Raw genomic sequence first — 14,597 nt, 5'->3', positions numbered from 1 at the left:
GCACTAAGTGCCCATGTATATATTATGGCATCACTAAATTTTGCGACATGTATATCTGTTAGATGGTCCAGATCACATATTGACGATACATTCATAATCCATGGCTCACATTTCTCGCACTCCTCAGTCTCACATTTAATTGGCGTTTACAGAATTGTTTGTTTTATTAGCTCAATGGCCCACACCTGGATGACTCGCAGCAGACGGTCCTTACGGCCCAAAATGGCCCGCAACACTTGGTTTGTACATCCCATGATGGCCCACAGCAAATGATCCCTATAACCCAGGATGGCCCGCAGCACTTGGTTTGTATGGCCCAAGATAGCCCGCAGCAGATGGTCCCTATGGCCTGTTGGTTCTCAATGCCCGGTGATTTGGCAGTTTGTTGTGCCCACTGGTTCACATGGCCCGGTAGTTTACATGGTCTGTTGGTTCAGAGAGTCCAGTGGTTCAATGGTTTGCAGTGCTAACATTGGTTAGTATCGCCCGAGACCTAAAAGAATCTAGGGTTTGAAGGAAACCCTAGGCAACCTAGTTATTAGGGTTTGGTGGATATGATAAAGGCTTGGATATGATAAGGGCTTGGATATGATAAAGGCTTGAGTTCTACAAGTCTTGTAACCCTAGCTTGATTAGTAAGAAGTTCTTTCAACACCTGTGACAAATTCAGTGTAGCCCTAGATGGGATAGTCTCTGTTGGGCCCAGTTGTTGATAAAGACGATTGAAAATATTGAAGGCAACATTGACATAGGGATGATGGACAATAATGATTCTTGAAGGTTGTTTCAAGAGGGAGCTAATCGCCTCTCGTTAAAGATAAGTACTTTCTAAGCTTATATTATTTTCTTATGACATTGCTCTTGTTTAGATTTATCATTTAGATTATCGCTTATTCTTCCTGCATATTTGAGTATTTGAATGCTTCTAACTTTTTATGAAGATGTGATAAGTAGATCCTTCTTGAGGATCATCTGGATACTAAATGGTACAAGAAAGGAGAGCCAGTGCAAGAAGTGAAAAGTCGATGCAAGAAAGAGCAAGCTAGAACAGGAAAAGAAACTTGATGCAAGTTTATACTGGAAGCTAGTGAAAAGTATTTTGGGCATATGCAAGATGACAAAATGGATATGCTACAAATTGCTAAGGTATCTGAATATTACAAGGTATGTATAGTATAGCATAATTGTTTCAATATTATATTTTGATTTAGCTGCAATGTTGGGATGGTAAGGTAAGCCCTGAGGTACGATAAGAATATTACTCTTCAAAAAAGTCTTGATTCATATAGTACTCTTGACTCTTGAGTAATGCATGAGAGTCATATACATATGTGAGTAAATTTGATTCCCAATATATTTGGATATCTGGATGTTGTCTTTGATGTACGGTAACTTGATACTGTTGTCAATACTTGTAATGAGTATGGTAACCCTAATGGCAATAGTGTGGTTGTAAGATTGATACTCAGGATTTACTAACTATCTTCTTGTTGATCTTGATAAGGCATTGATAAGTTGTAACTACTATGATGACTTAAGACCATGGTAAATTTGACAATGCGACAAAAATGGATGCTTTGATTTGATGATGTTAATGATTGTATAACAGGATAGAGATGTGACATTGAATGGAGGTACATTGTCAACTTCCCTAACTATGTGACACTAACCATTGATGAATGATTTGTGACATATTCAATAGTTGATGATAACTTGTCATGACAGTGATAGATATATGAGACCTGATATAGTTTGATTTTGTGATCTATGATAGTCTTGATGCATGATATACAAGATTGATGATGATTGTAGAGGCTTCCCATTCAGAGGGACAGACCCTTGATGAGATCCCAACTCCTATTATTATTTGCGTAATAATTGTAAACTTGGGCCACCTCAAAAATTTTGAGGTGGATGAATAGGAGACCCATGATTGCAGATTGAAACAAGTCTTTTGGACTTAGTTTGATGAAACATCGCTATTAAAGGTATGTCTTTGTTAATTAATTTATGTGCTAAAAATTCATTGCTTATAGGTTTAATTTTCATCAAGCAGTGTCAAGATCCACTTCTAGTATAGAAGTGTTTTGTCAGAATCATGGCATGTCAAATTGCATTGATCGATTATTATTGTTAGACTTGGTGAGCAAACAACCAGATGGATCCTTGTGGTGCAAACACGCACCCCAACCTAGATAAGGTCCGGACATACATAGCTGGGACAGAGACATCTTCATGGATTGAGAAAATGTTGTTGTATGAAGACAAGCTTAGGCTTATGATTGTTGCATCCCTGCGTGGCAGGGAGAAAGGATGAATATGGTATTCTTTTCTTTATGATATGTAGTTGCTCTAATATAGTATTTGATTTCATGTCATGTCTGAACAAGAAAACGGAAGACTATTGTCCAAAAGTACTACATAACGCAATGTGGTTGAATTTGTTAGTAAGTTGTTTGAGTCGGTACGGGGTATGAGCACTTTGTGTTGAAATTCCGATGTTCTATGTTGCAACAATTATCAATTCCAAATCTTCTTTCTTCGGCAATATTAATTGAGCAACTGTAGATAGAACATACACCATATAAACCATGTGCAAAATAGGAGACGGCCAAGAATACAAGTAAACATAGAGAAATCAAATGTTCATCATAGATACAGAGTACAATGAAAGATCAAGAATCTGAGGAAGTTGTAGCGTGAAGATCATTGGTAGCAGCAACAGATGCACACATTGAATCAACCTTCCCTTCAACTAAATCAACACTAAAACACTAAATCACTTAATCAACCTTGGCTCACCAAGTTCTGCTCTTACTCTCCATGTCTCTCTTACAATTTTCTTCAACTCTCTCCAACTCCTTCTCAAGTTCGAATTCTTCTTTCACAATATACTAGTAACAGGAAAAAGAATGAGGCACATATAGGAGGAGCAACAAATCCATGCCATAAAGGAGTAACTCGCATGCTACGAGGGAGAGTAACATATGCCCATTTAGAAAAGCAACGAATCCATGCCATAAAGGAGTCACTCGCATGCTAAGAGGGAAAGTAACATATGCCCATTTAGGAAATGTAACTCATGCCATTAAGGACGTACGCATGCCTTTGTAACTTATGTTTTTAAGAGAGAGAGTAACATATGCATTAACGAGTGCGTAAGAAGAATCTTTTATGACATGTTTTTATTGTGTAAGAAACTGTAAGAGAACCTTTTATGATGTGTTTTTATTGTGTAAAAGAGTGTAAGAAGAATATGCCATGCCAATAATGAAAGTGTAATAGAACATTATTGAGAGTCATGATAGAGTGACTTGAATTTCTTTTTAATAATAATATCATAAGAATAATAATATAATATTAATGATAATATTGATAATTAAGTCAAAATTGAACTATTACGATTGATTAATGATCAAAAGGGATTTTCCATCAACAATACTTGATCACTAATTGACGCAAAGTGACTTACTATTTTTGGAAAGTCATATTTGAGACTTTCTATTTTCTTTCTATTTTTAGAAATTCTAATTTAGACTTTCTATTTTTAGAAATTCATCCCTGAGCTGCCAAATTTTCAACACTCCCTCTCAGATAGAGAGAAATTTCTTTCTGCAACAAAAGATCTTTTCTTTTTCTACTCATCTCTGCTTTATATCGTCTAAAATAACGACATGTCACTCTGAGAAAGAAGAATCATCATAGGGGAGATTCATCCATCACCTTATATTGACTTGGGGGAGTTGCCACTTGCCAACATATGACAAGGATCTCGCACAACCAAGTTTCATCTATGCTTGAGAGGATAACCCAATTGACAAAGATCTCACACAACCAAGTCCCATTTCTACTTGGGGGGATAACCCACTTGTCAAGGATCTCGCACAACCAAGTCACATCTCTACTTGGGGGGATAACCCACTTAATAAAGATCTCACACAACAGAGTCTCATCTCTGCTTGGGGGAATAACCCACTTGTCAAGGATCTCGCACAACCAAATCACTTCTTTACTTGGCGGGATCCACTTGTCAACACATTACAAGGATCTCGCACAACCAAGTCTCATCTCTGCTTGGGGGGTCCACTTGTCAACGCATAACAAGCATTTCGGACATCCAAGGATCATCATTGCTTGGCAGCATCTACTTGTCAACACGTAACAAGGATCTCGCACATCCAAGGCTCATCACTGCTTAGGGAGATCCACTTGTCAAGGATCTCGCACATCCAAGGCTTATCTATGCTTAGGGGGATCCATTTGTCAAGGATCTCTCACAACCAAATCACATCTTTGCTTAGGGGGATAACCCACTTGACAAGGATCTCACACAACCAAGTCTCGTCTCTGCTCGAGGGGATCCACTTCTCAACACATGACAAGGATCTCGCACAACCAAGTCTCATCTCTGCTTGGGGGGTCCACTTGTCAACACATGACAAGGATCTCGCACATCCAAGTCTCATCTCTGCCCTGGGGTATCAACTTGTCAACACATGACAAGGATTTCGCACATCCAAGGCTCATCGCTACTTGGGGGGATCCACTTGTCAACACATGACAAAGATCTCGCACATCAAAGGCTCATCATCCATGAGCACCCTCTTTAGGAAGGGTCACATCCGTAAGTCCAAGTTGCTCTCTCAAAACCAAGAACTTCCCTTTCGGCAAATACTTGGTAAGAATGTCAACGATTTGGTCATCGGTCGTTATATAATGGAGTTTTACTGCTCCTCTCTGCACTATATCCCGAATATAGTGATATTTGATCTCAAAGTTCTTGGACTTGTCATGGAACATGAGATTTTCTGCAAGTTAAATCCCACTCTTACTGTCACAATAAATTATTGTTGTGTGTAGAACATGCTTAAACAACTCTCCAAAGAGCTTCCTCAGCCATATTGCCTCACAACTAGCCATGCTAATAGCAATGTACTTAGCATCAACCATGCGAAGGGTTGCAGACTTATGTTTTCTGCTCATCCAACATATCATGGCAGATGCCATCGGACACATGTGTGTTGATTTTTAATGTATCTTGGACAAGTGGTTTCCCATGGGTTAGTCTCTACCTAGGGAAAAGTATCCAAAATAGTTATTTTCCTGAGTGTGACTTTATAAAGTGAAAATGACTTTATAAGTGGTAAAGTCAATGTTAAATTATAAAGTGAAAAGTGACTTTAGACATAAAGTACAATGTGGGTACTTTATTTAATGGGTGAGTTAAAAAATAGAAAGTGAGAATTAAATGCGCATCTATTCTCATCCCTTGATCTAAATGAATCTGAGCCATTAGATCTTAGGGTTGCCCAAAAGTCCTTTAGGGAAACAAAAGGGGGAAAAGAAAAGAGACTCTGCATTCATTCTTCATGAGCAGATGGAGAAAGGAGGCTGAGAGTTGAAGAAAAGTTCTAAAGGAGAAATTTGTTGCAACAAGTTGAAGGAGTGATTTATGGGCAACGCTAGGCACGGAAATCAAGGCATAGAAGACAACATAAGGTATAGTACGAAGAGCATTTAATGTTGTGCGTTGCACGTCGTTCAAGAGAAGTTTTTGAAAAAAAATTGAAAATTTTGTATAGTTCGTACAACAGTATGGAAATCTGTACAGTCTATATCCATACAATACATATTTTCAGCTTCAAATGGGCATGGAAATCAAAGCAAAATGGGCACGATTTTCAAAGAGTTTTGGGCTGAAGAGATAAGTTGTATTTTGTTGTTTTGTTTTGTCTGCAAATGTATTTTTCCTTAACTTGAAAGATAAATAAATTTGAAGAGCTCTCTAACAGGTTTTCCCTAGAGAAGATTGAAGGGGTTTTGCCTTGGTCTAAGTTGACCAAAAATCTGTGTGTATTTTTATGTGTGTTGCTGGTATGTTTATGTCTATATTTATTTTCAGCATGTGTTGACAGTCCCATGTGTTCTAATCTGAAAATTTCATTTCCAGAATTCTATATGTTGAATGTATGTTTATGGGAAGAGTGATAATGTGAAACTAAAACCGGGTTGGGATTGCATGAAACTTTTTAGTCATCAAATTTCAACATGGTATCAGGGCTACAGGCTGGAAACTGCAATTTGGGACAGCTGACAATGGTTTGGACAAAAAACTGAATTTTTGGACAGCAAACTGATATTTTGGGACAGCAAGGTGAAATTTCACACAAAATAAACTTTTGGGACAGCAAGGTGCGCTGGAAAGTTCATTTCTCCATTTTCTTGGTTTTGTAGATTTTGGACAGCAATCATGGCCATGTTTTTAAGGATAGAGGACAAACTAGATGGGATATCCAACTATGCAGTTTGGAATGACAAAATTCAGACAGTGTTTGAGGAGGCAGCAGTTTGGGACAGAGTGCAGCAAGTGGTTGTACCTCCTACTACTGCAAATGAACTTGCTGAATTCACAAAAAATAATGCAAAGGCAAAAGGATTTTGATGGATAGTCTGAAGGATCATGTTGTTCCTCGGGTGAGAGGAAACACATGCATATCAAATGTGGACGGCTCTAACCACTCTCTATCAGAGTACCAATGAGAGCAAGATGATGGTACTCAAAGAACAATTGAAGAACATCAGTATGACAAAGGCTGAAAGTGTAGTTCGTTATCTTGGCCGGGCCAAACAGGTACGATGATTTGATTGTTATTGGTGAGGCAGTTGCACCCACAGAGTTAGTCAGGATAGTTGTAGCGGGACTTCCTAAGTCTTGGTAAGCCTTTGGAGATGTTGTTACCTCTAGGGAAAATCTTCCCAATTGGGACAGATTCTAGGATGATTGTATGCAGCATGAGATACAGGAAACTGGTAGTGGTGGGGTGAAGATCGCCGATGAGGAGGTTGTAGCCTTGACAGCCAGGGGGGAGAACAAGGGAAGGCCAAGAAAGGGGCCTCATCAGATGGGGCTAAGGAAAAAGAGAAAAAGAAGAAGAAAGATATGGATATGTCCAAAGTCAAATGTTGGGCATGTCAGAAGATGGGACACTATGCTGCTATGTGTCCTGAGAGGAAGAACAAGGGGAAGAAGGGTACTGCAGCTTCAGTAGAGGTGGAGCAGTTTGCTTCACAGTTTGACCAGGACTTTGCATTTATTACTTCTACATCTAGTAGGAGTACATCATCCGATGTGTGGTACATAGACAGCGAGGCTTCCCGCCATATGACAGGTGCACGAGAGTTCTTTTCAGAGCTTGCAGAGAGGGCACTTGATATTGAGATTGTACTAGGAGATGACAACATTATGGGAGCTATTGGTGTGGGGACTGTGACCTTTGAGAGGGAGTCTTTGCCTCCTTTGAAGGTCATGGATGTTTTGTATGTTCCAGGGATGAAGAAGAACTTGATTTCAGTGTCTGCTATGGAGGAGAAGGGGTTTGACGTCACTTTCTCAGGAGGGTAGGTATTGTAGCATCCCAGGGGAGCTTCCATCACTTCAGCCAAAGTGATTGGAGTCCACTATGGGAAACTATACAGGATCAGTTTTCAGTGGGCAGGAGCATTGGTGAGTAGCACTTACACTAGTACCACCAGCAGTAGAGACTTGTGCAATTTATGGCACCGGAGGATGGCGCATATGCATCATGGAGCTTTGAGAGTACTGAGGGATATCACTACTGGAGTTCCTGATTTTAGTGTCGAGCATTATGAGGTCTGCAAAGGGTGTGCTTTGGGCAAGTACACCAAGTTACCATTCCCAACGAGCAACAGCATATCTACAGGTATACTAGACTTGATTCATACTGATGTTAGTGGTCGTATGTCTCATGTGTCTTTGGGTGGTTATGAGTATTATATTATATTCATTGATGGCTACTCTAGGACTTGGATATATTTCCTGAAGACCAAGGATGAGGTCGTCAATCGCTTTAAAGAGTTCAAAGCTCTTGTGGAAAAGCAGACAGGTGAAGTTCAAGGAGGAGAGGGCCTATTGAAGATCACGGGAGTATGATGAGAGAGAGTCACAACCTTCTCCTCAGCAGGAGGTCTAGTACATGGAGCAAGACCTCAGGGTTCTGGATCAACTGGTACAGGAGGTACTTCAGTGTCAGTGACATCTGGGGCACCAATGGCAAGTTCACCGAACACTTCTTTAGGGAGTCCACAAGTACAGAGTTCACATGGCACTTCAGCTGGCACAATCACAGGTGCCAGTACAGGTTCTTTGAGGACAGGTGTTGGTACAGGCACACCGGGGTCAGTTGGCAGACCTTCAAGTTCACCAAACTAGGGGGCAGAGGATGAGGTTCCCTATGAGGAAGCTTCTTCAGGGAAGAGGAGGCCCAAGTGGCTTCAAAACACCTTTGAAGGAAGCGAAGTCCGTTGGTCCTTCGAAGAGGGTGAACAGGGAGAGTATACCACCTGAGCAGTTTTGCAGTTATGTAGCCAAAGCTACCAGCATTGTTGATTCTAAGCCTACTAGCTATGAGGAGGCTACCAGCCAGGAGGTATCAAGAGAGGCTATGGTGGAGGAGAATGCCTCTATCATTAAGAACAATGTATGGGAAGTGGTGCCTAGGCCTGAGGGCAAGTCATTTGTGACTTCCAGGTGGCTCTACAAGATCAAGCATGTCGCAGATGGCAGCAATGAGAAGTTCAAGGCAAGGTTTGTGCCTAGAGGGTTCTCACAGATAGAGGAAGTTGACTATGATGAGACCTTCGCTCCCGTAGTTCGGTACACTTCTATCTAGTCCCTTATTTCTATTGTTGCAGAAATGGGTTGGCAGATCCATCAAATGGATGTGAAGATCGCATTTCTGAACGAAGTTATAGAGGAGGAGGTGGATGTTGAGCAGCCACAGGGCTCTGAGGTACTTGGGCGAGAGACACATGTATGCCGGTTGAGGCGAGCACTCTACAGACTTAAGCAAGCTCCGAGACTTGGTATTCGAGGATTGATACTTACTTGCAGTAGATGGGTTTCACGAAGAGTGATGCAGATCCGAACCTATACTACATTGCTGTAGGGAACGATCCGCTCATTCTTGTGTTGTATGTTGAGAGACTGATTAGTGGTTGCAAGCAAGATCTTGCTATGGAGTTCAAGATGAAGGGCATTGGTTTGATGCATTACTTTTTGGGGCTTTAGGAGGGGCATATTTTTCTGGGGCAGGGGCAGTATGCAACTTATTGGCTCCTTGATGTATTTGTTCAACACCAGGCCAGATATATAATTTGCAGTGAACACACTTAGCCAATTCATGGTTGAGCCCAGGAGGGTGCACTAGGTAGCTGCAAAGCACATTCTTCGCCACATGCAGGGGACTATTGATTATGGTTTGGACTATAGGCAGAGAGATGGAGTGAGGATGGCAGGTTACATGGATGCAAATTGGGCAGAATGTGCTTCTAACAGGAAAAGCACTTCAGGGTGTTGCTTCGAATTGGGTTCGGCAGTTGTGTCATGGTTCAGTCGAAAGCAAAAGTCAATTGCGTTGAGCTCTTCTGAGGCTAAGTCTATTCCTGTTAGCCAGGCTAGTTGTGAGGCCATTTCGCTTCGCAAGTTGTTGTATGGCCTATTTGATCAGGGGTTGCAACCGACGGTTATTCACTGTAATAATCAGAGTTGCATTAAACTCACGAAGAATCCAGTGTTTCATGACAGGTCAAAACACATTGACATCAGATATCATTTCATCAGGGACTATGTTTAGAAGGCGAAAGTGAAGTTGGAGTATATATCGACAGATGAGCAAGTGGTCGATGTTCTCACGAAGTCCTTGCAAGGAAGCAAGCATGTCCATTTTAGGGGCAAGATGGGTGTGGTGAGAAACACCTTCCTCGGTAAGAGGGAGTGTTGATTTTTAATGTACCTTTGACAAGTGGTTTCCCATGGGTTAGTCTCTACCTAGGGAAAAGTGTCCAAAATAATTATTTTCCAAGTGCAACTTTATAAAGTGAAAGTGACTTTATAAGTGGTAAAGTCAATGTTAAATTATAAAGTGAAAAGTGACTTTAGACATAAAGTACAATGTGGGTAGTTTATTTAATGGGCGAGTTAAAACACAGAAAGTGAGAATTAAATGCACATTTATTCTCATCCCTTTATCTAAATGAATCTGAGCCATTAGATCTTAGGGTTGCCCAAAAGTCCTTTAGGTAAACAAAAGGGGGAAAAGAAAAGAGAGACTGCATTCATTATTCTTCATGAACAAATTGGAGAAAGGAGGCTGAAAGCTGGAGAAATGTTCTGAAGGAGAATTTTGTTGCAGCAAATTGAATGAGTGATTTCTAGGCAAAGTTGGGCACGAAAATCAAGGCATAGAAGACAGCAGAAGGTATAGTACGAACAGCGTTTAACGTTGTGAGTTGCATGCAGTTCGAGAGAAGTTTTTGAAAAAACAAACAAAAATTTGAAAAATATTTGCAGTCTGTATGGCAGTAGGGAAATCTGTACAGTACAGTCCGTATAATCTATACCGGTACAGTGCATATTTTCAGCTTCACGTGGGCATGGAAATCTAGGCAAAGTGGGCATGGTTTTCGAGGAGTTTTGGGTTGAAGAGATAAGTTGTATTTTGTTGTTTTGTTTTGTCTGCAAATGTAACTTTCCTGAACTTGAAAGATAAATAAATTTGAGAGCTCTCTAACAGGTTTTCCCCAGAGAAGATTGAAGGGGTTTTGCCTAGGTCACCAAAAAAATGTGTATTTTTATGTGTGTTGTTGGATTGTTTATGTCCATATTAATTTTCAACATGTGTTGACAGTCCCATGTGTTTTAATCTGAAAATTTCATTTCCAGAATTCTATATATTGAATGTATGTTTATGGGAAATGGCATTTAACTGAATGGGAGTGATAAGGTGAAATTAAAACCAGGTTGGGATTGCAAGAAACTTTTTAGTCATCACATTTCAACAATGTGTTCATCAACAAGATCAAGCTTAGGCTCGGAATCTTCTTGTATATCGAAGGCATCATTTTGTCTTTCAACATTAATAGGAGGACTAGTGTCTATGGATTTTCAAAGAGTTGCTTTCATCAAATGTGATATCTTTGTTAAACTCAATAGTTCTTTTACTGGGCACATATATTCTGTAAGCTTTAGAATTTTTACAATAACCAACAATCATATCTTTCATACCTAAAGCTTCTAGCTTGGTACTCTTTTCCTTTAGCACATGAAAGTACACAGGGCAACCAAAGATCCTAAAGTACCCATTTTGTTATGGTTTATATGGTACGGTGGTCTCTTTCTTGATTCCAGCTTCCTTGCAGAAGCCTTGAGCTCTTGTCCACTTCATGTCCACTCAAGTCATGGGATGGCTAAACATCTTCCTCAATCTCGATACAAAGGACTTGGTTCTCGCATTCATCAAATCTACCTATTGATCCCAGAACAAGAACAAGAACAAGAGCTATAGTAGTAAGGTAAATAAACATAATGAAAGTATACCTAGTGATGAGGCAAGTCTTTCCTTATTTTCTAGAAGTGAGAGTGGCTGCTTCATTATCTTGCACCAGTTTTCTCTTGGAATTTACTCTTCCTGCACTATTCTGCACCTTAATGATCTTCAAGATCTGTTTCTCTTGATCACATCCTCATCAAGAAGTTAGTGAAAGAATCATTCAAATATGCATGTAGGAAGAATAACCAGTGATCTATAAAGATAAATCTAAACAAAAGTAGTGACACAAAGAAACAACATAAGACTTGAAAATACTTTGAGATTGAAGGAAGTTGTTAGCTCCCTCTTGATCCGGACTCTATAAATTATCGTTGTCCATAAGCCTATGTCATTGCCAGAAGAAAGGCATCTTCTTGATCACCACATGGCAAATTCCATCATGATCCACTATAATCTCAGGTATTTCGGAAACCATCTTTCTCACATGAGGAGATAATTTATAGTGAAGATGAGTGAACTTTTGAAACCACAATTTATATTGATAATTATCATGAATCAATGCATGTATAGGCCTTCGATTGATTTTATATAAATCTTCAAATCTTGATCCCAAAGTGAAGGCATGTAATAATAATTATACATATTGACTTCATTGTCTACAATGCTATTAGTTATAATCCATCTTTGATCGTTGCAAAAGAGGTTAGTTTAAAAAACTATCATTCCATCTTTTGCAAAAGTCTTCATTCTTACCTACAATAACGATTGTTAGTAAACTATAATATCAAAATTACCAAAACCCACAAGATTATGACCATTCTCATATATATAATGTGAAAGAGTCAAAATTTGTCAGTTCAACATTCAATTTCTATCAATTATTCTTTCATTACTTTCTATGCATTATACTTCTTTTCAAGACAACACTTTCTTGCACATGCATAAACATTAGTAAAATTATTTTTTATTTTTGCATGCAAAGTACCACAACCACAACTATTAAACACATGCAACACCTTAATTACTATTGTTAATTACAGGTAGCATCAAATGTGCTCTAGCCATGAAAATTGGTGGAGGCTAAAACACATGAGATCTCCAAGACCTAGGAATGGTTTGGGCAGATTGTACCCGATTTGGGAGATATTAAGATAATTAATATTTTTAATGGAGTTCATAAGTCTAAACTTAGGAAAAATAAAATATTAATGTGTATTAATATAAAACTAGGTTAGAAGGTTCCAAAAGTCATGGATCAAGCCAAATCTAATCTTAACCGTTGATTACAGATGCAATTTCGGTCGTTGAAGGACCAACAGGAAAAGTATAAGAGGAGGCTTGAGGGTCAGTTGGAGAATACACCAGAGTGATCAGTCATTCATTTTGCTAGAGCGCAATTGCTAAGCAAAAGTGAATCAGTGATCAACAGTGAGTACAAGTATAAGAGGAGGCTTGAGGGTCAGTTGGAGAATACACCAGAGTGATCAGTCATTCATTTTGCTAGAGCGCGGTTGTTAAGCAAAAGTGAATCAGTGATCAACAGTGAGTACTGGACAGAGAGGCAGAGACAGTACTAAGAGACGATCGCAAAAGTAGAGAGAGCGAGAGCAGCGGCCAGTTCAAGCCACACAGAGCCTAGCAGAGTCAGCGCAGAGGCCAGAGCAACTGCGTCATCCACGCAAAGGCTGTTGGAGTGACGCACAGGGTCCCAGAGGCTACGCAGTGCCTCAGAGGGTTGATGCAGAGGGTCTTGGGGTTGACGCAGGTTAGCAGGAGGCTGACGCAGAGACCAGAAGGGCCAACGCTGAGCTTCAGAGTCGTCGGAGAGGGTTTCGTGGGACATGTTTTCTGAATACCTATTTTCGAATAGAGAGGTATTGATGTCGTGCATTTTTCTTTGTCGGGTGAGTCGATTAGGCACCCAGTTGTACTCAAGGAAATACTGCTTAATAATAGACCCTCATAATAGTTGCACCGGTTTTCCCGCATTGGGTTTTCCCGAGGACATTTGTCCAAAAATAATGGTGTAACTTGTGTGTTTGTTTTCTTTCAGCTGATGATCTATAGATGTTGTGACTATATTGTTTTTATTTCAGTATTTAAATGTTTTAAATAACATGTTTAGAATTTACAAGTAGAAGAAATAAACCAACAAAATACAGATTAATTTCTAACGGGTAATACTTAGAAATTTCATCCCCAATCCTGGTACATGCAACACATTGGTAGCACGGAACCGCTCTCCCATTTTTGTTTGAAAAACTATCGTACCCTTCCCTACTGGAGAACACTTTCACTTATTCCCCATGGTGATCTGAAAATTCATCCTTTCCTCCTGATAATCTGAGAAACATTCTCGGATTCCTGTCATATGCCAAGAGGCTCCACTGTCTATATACCACAACTCTGATGATGCAGAGTTGGTCACACAAGCCACTTCTTCTTCCAACCTGGAAGCCAACATAGAGAAATCAAAATTACTGTCTCTTGTGCAATTTTCTGAAAATCAAGGACGAGGTTTTTGTCGATTCAAAGAGTTCAAGGCTCTGGTGGAGACTCTGACTGGGAAGAAAATAAAAGTTTTGCGCTCAAATAATGGTGGAGAGTATGTTGATAAGAACTTCACTGATTTTTGCGCTAAGGAGGGCATCAGAAGAAAGTGGACAACTCCTTACAATCTGGAGCAGAATGGACTAGCAGAAAGGAAAAACAGGGCTATCGTAGAAGTAGCTAGGGCCATGATGTATGATCAGGATATACCAAAATTCTTGTGGCCAGAAGCATGCAACACAGTGGTCTATGTTCAGAATAGAACTCTTCATCGGGCATTGGGCAAGATTACTCCAGTGAAAGTCTTCTCAGGGAAGACGCCTGAAGTCAGTGATTTCAGGATATTTGAGAGTTTAGCATATTGCCGCATACCTGAGGAGAAGAGGAAGAAGCTAAATCAAACTGCAAAAAAAGGATATCTAGTGGGATATAGTGAGAACGCTAAGGCATACAGAGTCTATCTTCCAGGGAGTAGAAAGGTAGTAGTTCGACGAAATGTGAAGTTCATGGAGTACAAGGCTTTCAGAAAATCTCGAGAAATGCCTTCCGAGGAGCAATCAAAAGATGAGTCGTTGGTCAAACCTCTTCAACCAACAAAAGTAAAGAATTTTTCCTCGAATTAGGAAGAATCATAGGAGCAGGAGGAGCTAACTGAAGACATCAACTAAGGAGAGCAGTTGCAGCAGAATCAGTGGTCCC

At 39.9% G+C, this 14,597-nt stretch overlaps 1 protein-coding gene across 2 annotated transcripts in view; it reads right to left on the bottom strand.

The window, feature by feature from the left end:
- FY (Transducin/WD40 repeat-like superfamily protein) overlaps positions 1-14,597 on the bottom strand; it is a 218,185-nt gene that overhangs the window by 171,842 nt on the left and 31,746 nt on the right. The window lies entirely within an intron of this gene.

Source organism: Pinus tabuliformis, chromosome 7, assembly GCF_031772625.1.
Source record: "Pinus tabuliformis cultivar Carrire ecotype Pingquan chromosome 7, CPIR1, whole genome shotgun sequence".
In the NCBI taxonomy this organism is placed as follows: Eukaryota; Viridiplantae; Streptophyta; class Pinopsida; order Pinales; family Pinaceae; genus Pinus; species Pinus tabuliformis.
This window is presented reverse-complemented; position numbering and strand designations above follow the sequence as displayed.